We start from the raw sequence: 10,743 nt of genomic DNA on the forward strand, positions 1-10,743 counted from the left end.
TCACGATGACTCTGGTGCTGCTTGGCCGAGTGAGGTCTCCAGGGCTGCGCTGGTCCTCTTCTGAGCCATGTGGAGACTCTTGGAACTTGAGGTCTGTGGAGTCACTTATAATACCCACTGATCACTGCCACAGTGTTTCTGGTTCTCTCTGCTCTTTTCATGTCCCTCATCTTGCTCTTCCTTTATTCCTGCCAGAGCTGCTCTGCTCTCCACGGCTTCCCCTACCACTTAAGGCTTCCCCAGATCATGGCACTAATGGCACTAATGCTGACCGTCCTGTTCTCTTCCCACCAACACTGGCCAGGCTCACTCTTCCTGGGCAATAGTAAAGGGCAAAGAAATCAGTCTAAGCAGCAGCCCCTGGGAGGACTCCACCACCAGCCAATGTACCCAAGTCCCCTGGGGAACAAGCTTCCACTGTGCCCATGTCCAGGGTTCTTCCCCTTAGTGATCCCAACACGTGGGACAGGCCACACAGGGTGGACATGCACCTCCTTGTTTTCACAGTCTGCACTGATCTAACCAGGAGTGAAAAGCAGAGGGAACAGGTCTGCAGTCCTCAAAGCACAGAGGCACATTTTACCCGTTTTACTTTTGACTCATGTCCTTGTCCGTGGTGTGAGGCTCCCAGTCCCACATTTGTTCTGAGACCTTTCTCCGGGAGGAGCTTCCAGACCATGTGCTGTGGACTAGGTCTACTCCCTATTTCACAGCATGTGTGTTTCTCATCACAACACCATGGTCATGAGGTGAGGTCCTCTCAGATGGGAGATGCATGAGCCACTGTCCTCTCAGTGAGACTCTGCTCAGTTAGGACGGACCTGATCAAACTCTAGTCGTGCTTTTGGTGGCATCATTACTGAGATCAAAAGGAAAGAAAAGAAAGCATCCATATCCTCCGTCAGGTCTCTGCCCCATTTTCCTGACTCTGCACAGGATTTAGCGACGGGGTACTTTTCTTTAATCTACTAACATAGCACATATCATTTCTACTAATTTGATATTTTTCTTCCTTTTATATTGTGGAGACACCTCAAAATTCCTCTCTGATCAATTCCGTCCTCTCAGCAGGATCATCTGTCTCCCGCTACCCAGAAAGTCCCTGATTTCAAACAGATTTTAGCCTCTCTGATCATAACGTGATCCTCACTGGACCTCAGAACACCTTCTAAACCAAAAAAATACCTGTTGCTGTTGAGTCGACTCCCACTCATAGCAACCCCATAGGATGGAGTAGAACTGCCCCATAGCGTTTCCAATGAGCAGCTGGTGGAGTCAAACTACCGACCTTTCAGTTAGCAGCCACAGCACCACTAGGGCTTCTTATAGTGTTCTCTAAACACTCCTCCAGGCAATTGATCTCAGACATTCGGCACATTAATAATAATTTTCGCATACAGAATAAACTTAACATGTCGCCGAATTTATATTGCTGACTTGCCAAACACAAATGGTCCTGAGGGCCAGATGCTCACCAAGTTCATGCTCCCCCTACTTTCCAACACTCACCAGTTCTGCATGTAAAATCATCCTTGTGTATCTCAGGAAAGATCAACAGGGTCCTCACCTGCCCTCAGTCATGGGAGAAGGGACACTAGAGACCAAGGGCAGAGATCGTGGTTCTGCTGCCAAAACCACCCAGCTCCTGCCTGTTGCCTTTGTACTTTTTAGATCACTCATTGGCCTATGCTCTGCCCTTTATGGGGTCACAGCCTCTTGTCAATTACCATTAGAAGACTGGGGAGGACAGCCCCCATCTCATGGCCCCTCAGCCTGACTACTGAACTCAGCACTGGACTTGCTTCTGGTTTCCCTGAGTATAATTTCTGTACATGACACCCAGTCCCCAGGCTAGACCGTCTGGGCTCTTAGGGTTCAAGGACAATGGGAGGTCCCATCATTATTCATGTCTAGGATAACCAGAAAAGGGAGGCCTCAGTGAGAGATGCCATGCCAAATCTGAGATGCAACATGCCAAAACTGCATGGCACTCACAGGTTCTACCCAGTTTTTTTTTTTTTAACTTTTTTTTAATTGTGCTTTAAGTGAAAGTTTACAAATCAAGTCAGTCTCTCATACAAAAATTTATATACCCTTTGCTATACACTCCTAATTGCTCTCCCCCTAATGAGACAGCACACTCCTTCCCTTCACTCTCTCTTTCCTGTCCATTTGGCCTGCTTCTGACCCCCTCTGCCCTCTCGTCTCCCCTCCAGACAGGAGATGCCCACATAGTCTCATGTGTCTACTTGATCCAAGAAGCTCATTCTTCACCAGAATCATTTTCTATCCCATTGTCCAGTCCAATCCCTGTCTGAAGAGCTGGCTTTGGGAATGGTTCCTGTCTTGTGTACCTGACTTCATAATAGCCAGGAGGCCATTAGAAAAATGAAACCAATAACTAATGTGGACTGCTCCATGAATATCACTTCCTTCCAGTCAGTGCCTAAATACACATTATCACATGGAAAGTAGCTTTTATTATTTACAAAAAGAAACAGACAGCATACAACAAGACAAGCAGTCCCCTCCACTCAAAAGCTGTCTGAGTGAAGATATCAACTTTTCCATGCACACCCTACTTTGTGCCATGGGTGAGGGTCCTGAATGGCACAGTTATATGACAGGCCAGTCCACCCTAGATTCTGGAAACTGTAGATGTAAAGAACTCTTCCGCACAAGCCCTCCAACTGGCTTTGTGGATGAAGGACTCAATGATGGCCTACCTTCCACTGGTCTCCTCCTGTCCAGGTAGGTGGGCTGTAAGCTTATGCTATACATACTCATTAGCACCATAGCTGAGAAGACGAGAAAAATCTCTCCAGCCATTTTATACCCCCAGTCTATGTCACCCATTACATGGAGACTTTTCCCACCTGACCAACCTAGGAAGAGGTGCTCAGACATCTTGGTGCATAGCCCAGGATTGTATCTCTTTAACTCTGCTCAGATTTAGACAAATAGCCTTCAGGGGCCCTGGTGGCACAGTGGTTAAGAGATTGGCTGCTAACCAAAAGGTTGGCAGTTCGAATCCACCAGCTGCTCCTTGGAAACCCTATAGGGTCCCTATGAGTCAGAATCGATTTGACGGCAGTAGGTTTGGGTGTTTTCTTGTTTTTTGTTTTTATTAGGCTTCAGAGAAGGGGATATGAGATGCTTTGCTCCTGAAGCCCAAAGATGCTAGCAGGGGGAAGAATGGGGAAGACCATAGCATTGGGTTTGTCCAAAGGCAGAAAACAAAACTGGACTGAGCAACATAGAATTGTGCAACTGGAAGGGACCTCAGTAAGCCCACATTCCAGGTGAGGAAACTGAGGTTGGTCAGGCAGCCAGCTGATCAGGGAAGAGCCTAGAGGAGGTGCCAGGTGTTCTCTAACTCCCAGTCCTGTGACTTTCCCAAAGCAAATGCTGCTACTTAATTAACATCTGAGAAATAATGACGCATTATTCCAGAGTTAAGCATGGGGGTCTCACATTCCCTGAGTGCTCAGATTGTCTTGCATTTGAATTGTAATAAAAGACCTACTTATTCTTTAGGGACTCAGGGTTGGCAGAAAGATGAGAGGTGCTTCCCTGATTGAAAGATGCTTTTGGTGTAATCAAAGACACTGAATGGAGTAATCTCTCTGTTGCTGTACGACAACATTTCCCACACCCTTCTTCGCAAGCAATACCTCCGACTCTGTGGAGGACAAGGACTCGAGCCTTAACTCATGAAACTGAGACACAGAACACAACTTACCTGTGGTTGATAAACAATCAGAAGCTCCTCAGTAGTGCCAGGATGGACCTGTCCCTAGACAACAAGACTCTCACTCTACACGGTGTCACACAGAACCCTATGAGTGTGGAACCTGAAACCCAGTGAGAGCCCATTGTAGTGACCCGTTCACTCTGAATGTTGTCTATGAGTAACTTCTGTTTCCACATGGCCCAGCTGTCGGCCCAAGTCCACAGTGCCGGAAGCAGTTAGTTCCAGCCTGTCTGCCCTGGGCACACACAAATCCCAAATTCTATCCCTAAGCCCGCCCACTACAACCCTGTAGACTGTGCCCTTCCCTTGATCTTGTTTCTCAGAGCAGACCTTAGGTCCAGCCTAGGGTGCAAGGAGGGGGCTCTGTCAGCTCCAGAAAGCCTTGTGGACTGGAAGGGGGCTTAGCAGAGGGGAAAGGAAGAAGGGTACTCAAGGTCAAGTTGCTTCTCTCTGTCACTAACATGTCTAAATCTGCACAGTGGGGAGGATACCACCCTCCCTCACCAGACACAGAAGGGTCAGATGAGATGTACATGAAGTATTTCCCGCTGTGCCTGGTGCATAGAAGCTCCGAAAACAGTCGCTAATATTAGAGTCTTCCTCCAGTCCTGATGCCACGTTCTTCATATAGTCCAGCTTCTTGAATTATTTGTTCAGCATATGTATTAGTATGGTGAAAGAATGCAACCCTGCTGCACATCTTTCTTGATTTTAAACCATGCAGTATCCCCTTGTTCTGTTCAAACAACTGCCTCTTAGTCTATGTACGGGTTCTCCATGGCACGATGAAGTGTTCTGGAATTCCCACTCTTTACAACGTTATCCATAATTTGTTATGACCCACACAGTCAAATGCCTTTGCATAGCCAATAAAACACAGGTAAACATCTTTCTGGGATTCTCTGCTTTCAGCCAAGATCCATCTGAAATCAGCAATGATGTCCCTGGTTCCCTGTCCTCTTTTGAATCTGGCTTGAATTCCTGGCAGTTCCCTGTCAATGTACTGTTGCAATCGCTTTTGAATTACCTTCAGCAAAACTTTACTTGTGTATGATATTAATGATATTTTCCATAATTTCCACATTCTGTTGGATCACCTTTCTTTGGAATGGGCCCACGTATGGATCTCTTCCAGTTGTTTGGCCAGGTAGCTGTCTTCCAAATTTCTTGGCATAGACAAGTGAGCACTTCCAGCATTGCATCTGTTTGTTGAAACATCTCGATTGGTATTCCCTCAATTCCTGGAGCCTGGTTTTTTGCCAATCAACTTTGTAAGGTTTTAACATTTTTTAATTTATTGAGACTTGTTTGTGATCTAACATATGGTTTACTCTGGAGAATGCTCTATGTGCACTGGAGAAGAATGTGTTTTCTGCTAGGTAATTATTGATATCCATTGCTATTGAATCGATTCTGACTCAACGACCCTATAGAACAGAGTAGACCTGCCCCATACGGTTTCTAAGGAGCAGCTGGTGGATTTGAACTGCCAACCTTTTGGTTAGCAGCTGAGCTCTTAACCCCTGTGCCACCAGGACTCCAGAAGGACTTATTTCTGCTATTTTACTATTAGTTCTTTGTGTGTTTAATCCCCCTTTTCCCTTCATTTCCTCCAGTACTGCTCTCTTTTGCGTTTAGTTGATTTTTTGTAAGGAATCGTTTTGATTCCCTTCTCCCTTCCTGTTTGTCAATTTTTTTTTAAGATATTTTCATAGTTGTTACTGTGGAATTGAACCTATAATCTTAATTTGTAACAATCTAGTTTGAATTGATAACAATTTAACTTCAACAAACTTCAACAGCAAACAAAAATTCTGCTCCTATACAGCTCTCTCCTTTATGTTGTTGTTGTTAAAAATTACTTTTTTATACCTCGAGTGTCTAATACCACATATTTATAATTGTTTTTAATGCATTTACTTTTATATCATCTACGACATAACAAGTAAAGTTATAAAAAAAAATAAAACTAATCTTTATATTTACCTGTGAAATTACCTTTAGTGAATATCAGAAGGAGACCTGGTAGTACAGTAGTTGAGAGCTCAGCTGATAACCAAAAGATCAGCAGTTCAAATCCACCAGCCGTTCCTTGGAAACCCTATGGGGCAGCTTTACTCTGTTCTGCAGGGTTGTTACGAGTTGGAATCAACTCGAGGGCAACAGGCTTTTTTGGATATCAGAAGGGATAGATTTAGGACCCACCCTACTGGTGTAGTGATTAAGAGCTATGACTGCTAACCAAAAAGGTAGGCAGTTCAAATGTACCAGATTTGAACTTTACTCTGGGGCAGCTCTATTCTGTCCTATAGGGTTGCTATGAGTAGGAACCCACTCAAGGACAGCATCTAAAAGCAACAACAACAAGCTACTCTGATTTGGCCTCATTAACATAACAAAAGGAAGCCCTTATTTCCAAACAGGACCACATTCACAGGTACAGGCGTTGGGATTTCAACATATATTTTGGGGGGTAGGAACATAATTCTATCCATAACACTCCACTTTTGACCCAAAACCCAAAATATTCATGTCCTTCTCATATGCAAAATACATTCATTCCATCCCAGCATCCCCAAAAGTCTTACACAATTTCAGCATCAACTCTAAGCCCAAAGTTTCATCCTCTAAATCAGATATGAGTGAGACTTTTGGTATGGTACATCTTGGGGCAAAATACCTCTCTACCTGTACACCTGTGAAACATGGAATGCAACTTATCTGTGTCCAAAGTACAATGGTGGAACAGGTAGACACTCCCCTTCCAAAAGGGTAAAATTGAAAGGAAAAAACGGATCGTGGATATCAAGTAACTGCAAAACCCAACACAGCAAATTCCATTAGATTTCAAGTCTTGAAAACAATCCTCTGTTTCCCTCTGGAGGAGGCCCTGAACCCCTGGGGTACATCCCCACTTTCCAGGCCCACTGGGGTGGTGATCCCTCTCCCTTAGCTTTGGGTGGCCCCATTCTCCCAGCCCACCAAGTAAATTCAACTCATACCACCTATCAAAGTTCACACAATGATTTAGCTTTAAACAACTCCTTAGCCAACAAACACACATGGTTGGGTTGGAAAAGTTACCCCTCTCAGTCTTTCTTTTTCTCCTTTTTTTTTTTTTAATTGTGCTTTAAGTGAAAGTTTACAATTTGAGTCAGTTTCTCATACAAAAGCTTATACACACATTGTTATGTGACCCTAGTTACTCTCCCTACAATGTGACAGCACACTCCTTCTCTTCACCCTGCATTTCCCGTGTCCATTCAACCAGCTCCTGTCCCCCTCTGCCTTCTCACCTTGCCTCCAGACAGGAGCTGCCCATGTAGTCTCATGTGTCTACTTGAGCTAAGAAACATGCTCCTCACCAGTATCATTTTATAGTCCAGTTTAATCTTTGTCTGAAGAGTTGGCTTCAAGAATCGTTTTAGTTTGGGGCTAACAGACAATCCGGGGGCCGTGACCTCTGGGGACCCTCCATCCTCAGTTAGACCATTAAGTCTGGTCTTTTTACTAGAATTTGAGGTCCATGTACCACTTTTCTCCTGCTCCATCAGGGATTCTCTGCTGTGTTCCCTGTCAGGGCAGCCATTGGTGGTAGCTGGGCACCATCTAGTTCTTCCAGTCTCAGGCTGATGGAGTCTCTGGTTTATGTGGCCCTTTCTGTCTCCTGGGCTCATATTTTCCTTATGTCTTTGCTGTTCTTCATTCTGCTTTTTTCCAGGTGGGTTGGAATTGATGCAGCCTCTTAAATGGCTGCTTGCTAGCTTTTAAGACCCTAGACACCACTCACCAAAGTGAGATGCAGAAAGTTTTCTTAATATACTTTTTTATGCCAATGGACCTAGATGTCCCCTGAAACCATGGTCCCCAGACCCCTGCCCCTGTTACTCTGTCCCCCAAAGCGTTTGGTTGTATTCAGGAAACTTCTTAGCTTTTGGTTTAGTCCAGTTGTGCTGACTTCCCCTGTATTGTGTGTTGTCCTTCCCTTCACCTAAAATAATTCTTGTCTACTATCTAATTAGTGACTACCCCCTCACTCCCTCCCTCGTGACCCTCGTAATCATCTAAGAATGTTTTCTTCTGTGTTTAAACCTTTTCTTGAGTTCTTATTATAGTGGTCTCATACAATATTTGTCCTTTTGTGACTATTTTAACTTAGCATAATGCTTTCCAGATTCCTCCATGTTATATTTCATGGATTCATCATTGTTCTTTATCATTGCATAGTATCCCATTGTGCGAATATACCATAATTTGTTTATCCATTCATCTGTTGGTGGGCACCTTGGTTGCTTCCATCTTTTTGATATTGTAAACAGTGCTGCAGTGAACATGGGTGTGCATATATCTATTGTTGTGAAGCCTCTTATTTCTCTAGGATATATTCCAAGGAGTGAGATTGCCAGATGATATGGTAGTTCTATTTCCAGCTTTCTAAGGAAGCACCAAATTGATTTCCAAAGTGATTGTACCATTTTACATTCCCGCCAGAAGTGTTTAAGTGTTCCAGTCTCTCCACAACTTCTCAAACCTTTATTATTTTGTGTTTTTTGGATTACTGCCATCCTTGTTGGGGTGAGATGGTATATCTCATTGTAGTTTTGATTTCCATGTCTCTAACGGTTAATGATCATGAACATTTCTTCATGTACCTGTTAGCCACCTGCTCTCAGTCTTTCTTATCATCTTTTCTTACAAGCTACACAGTCTCCCTGGGCTTGGCCATCCTGATTGTGGTGTCAGTTACAGCCATAGTGTCCACAGCAGTCCTCATTGTTCCTGACCAATTCCACGCTCCCTCCAGTCTTTCTTGCCTGGTCCCTTATTAATAATATTCAGTTGTTAAGAATAAAAAAGGAAACACAAAAATTCAGAAATCAATAATATTTCATGACCGTAAGCACCACGAACAGTGTGTCAGTGATTCTCCCATGTGCCACAGCAGGGAGGACGGGATGAGAAGTGACTGCTGGGAAGGCTGCCCATTTCTATTCCATAGAAGAAAGATGCAACGAGTGAGAATGTTATTACAGGAACAAGATGACTTGTCCCTAATTTATAAATTATGAACTCATTGCATGGGTCTGGATGTCAGGGTTGTTGGCACATCCTTTGCAATATCCTGCGTGACCAGTTGCTGTACCCAGAGTGTTCCCTAAGGGAGGCTGAGGGTCTGCTCTGGCCTCACAGTACGTCTCCCTTCCCCTAAGACTCAGGCCTCTCTGCCTGCAACATGGTGAGAACCTTTCATAATTAACTTCTGAGCCTGGTGCGTAACTTTAGAACCACAGCCCATCACTCAGCCTGGTGCCCCCTGAGCACAAAGTCCTGTTCCCTGAGCCCTGCCTGTGCCCCTGGAGCTGTGGGCCTGAGCAGAGTACCCGGGCAGGTATACTGAGCATAGTCCTGGGCTACTCTGCCTAGCTTCTCCAGGTCGAGCCTTAAGCCTGGTTCCAGAGTCCTTTGCCATCTACCCATCCTTCCCAGAACAGCAAATGGTTCTCCTGAGGGACCAGTGGGCCTGAAGATGCCTCCCAGGTACAAGCCTTCCCCTAAGGGCTCCTCTACTCTTCATGTGACACCCCAGGGGAACAGAAACTGACTGGGGTCCCTCACAAACATCCCTATGTTCCTCATTCCCATCCATGACCCAAACAATGGAGGCAAGTCTGACCCCTATAGACTCAGCCCTGCCCTTCCCAGGAGCTCAGGTCCACCCTGTCCAGTACCGCTGTGGTCCCCAAACTCACAGTACCCAGGATGCCCAGTGTAGGGGGTCACTCAGGTGCTCATAGGAGTCTCCCTCTGCCTTGAGTAGGCACAGATTCCTCCTCACATCCTGCATCTGAGCAGTCACCAGGGTCCTCACTGCCCTGTCTTCACATCCACTGTCTCTGCCCTCGGTCAGTCCTTGTCATCTCTCCCAGACAAAGCAACAAAGTCCCGGCAAGTGAGATTGATAGCCTGTCACCACAGTGTATGGCCCTACTTCTGGAGGTTCCTCAGGTTTGGCTTGTGATGCAAATTAGCATGTACAGGTACCTCCCACCCCCCTCCCCCATATATCCTTGGTTTCACTTTCAGCAGTATCAGTTACTCACAGTCAAACATGGTTCAAAAATAAATGACTACCTAGTATGATAAAATCTCACGCTGTCCTGCTCTGTCATTCACATAACTTTTATTACAATATATTGTTATAATTGTTCTATTTTATTGTTAGTTATTGTTGTTAATTGTGCTCAGGAGGAAGCTGTACATAGATCAAAAGGTAGTCGTTTGAACAGTACAAAGGGACACTGCACGGTTTAAAGTCAGGAAAGGTGTGTGTCAGGGTTGAATTCTTCCACCATGCTTATTCAACCTGTATGCTGAGCAAATAATCCGAGAAGCTGGACTCTATGAAGAAGAACAAGGCTTCATGATTGGAGGAACACTCATTAACAACTTGATTGCGCAGATGACACAACCTTGCTTGCTGAAAGTGAAGAGGACTTGAAGCACTTACTAATGAAGATCAAAGACCACAGCGTTCATTATGAGTTACATCTCAACATAAAGAAAACAAAACTCTTCACAACTGGACCAATAAGCAACTTCATGATAAATGGAGAAGAGACCGAAGTTGTCAAGGATTTCATTTTACTTGGATCCACAATCAACAGCCATGGAAACAGCAGCCAAGAAATCAAACAATGCATTGCATTGGGCAAATCAGCTGCAAATAATCTCTTTAAAGTGTTGAAAAGCAAAGATGTCACTTTAAGGACAAAGATGTGCCTGACCCAAGCCACGGTGTTTTCAATTGCCTTATATGTATGTGAAAGCTGGACAATGAATAAGAAAGGCCAAAAAAGAATTGACACCTTTGAATAACTACGTTGGTGAAGAATATTGAATGTACTATGGACTGATGGGAAAAGGAACACATCTGTCTTGGAAGAAGTACAGCCAAAATGCTCATTAGGAGCGAGGATGGAGAAGCTTCA

At 44.7% G+C, this 10,743-nt stretch overlaps 1 pseudogene; it reads left to right on the forward strand.

The window, feature by feature from the left end:
* Positions 1-6,858, forward strand: part of LOC104847296 (carcinoembryonic antigen-related cell adhesion molecule 5-like) — a 13,815-nt pseudogene extending 6,957 nt beyond the window's left edge.
* The last annotated feature ends 3,885 nt before the right edge of the window (positions 6,859-10,743 follow it).

The sequence above is a fragment of the Loxodonta africana genome, chromosome 11, assembly GCF_030014295.1.
Source record: "Loxodonta africana isolate mLoxAfr1 chromosome 11, mLoxAfr1.hap2, whole genome shotgun sequence".
Classification (NCBI taxonomy): Eukaryota; Metazoa; Chordata; class Mammalia; order Proboscidea; family Elephantidae; genus Loxodonta; species Loxodonta africana.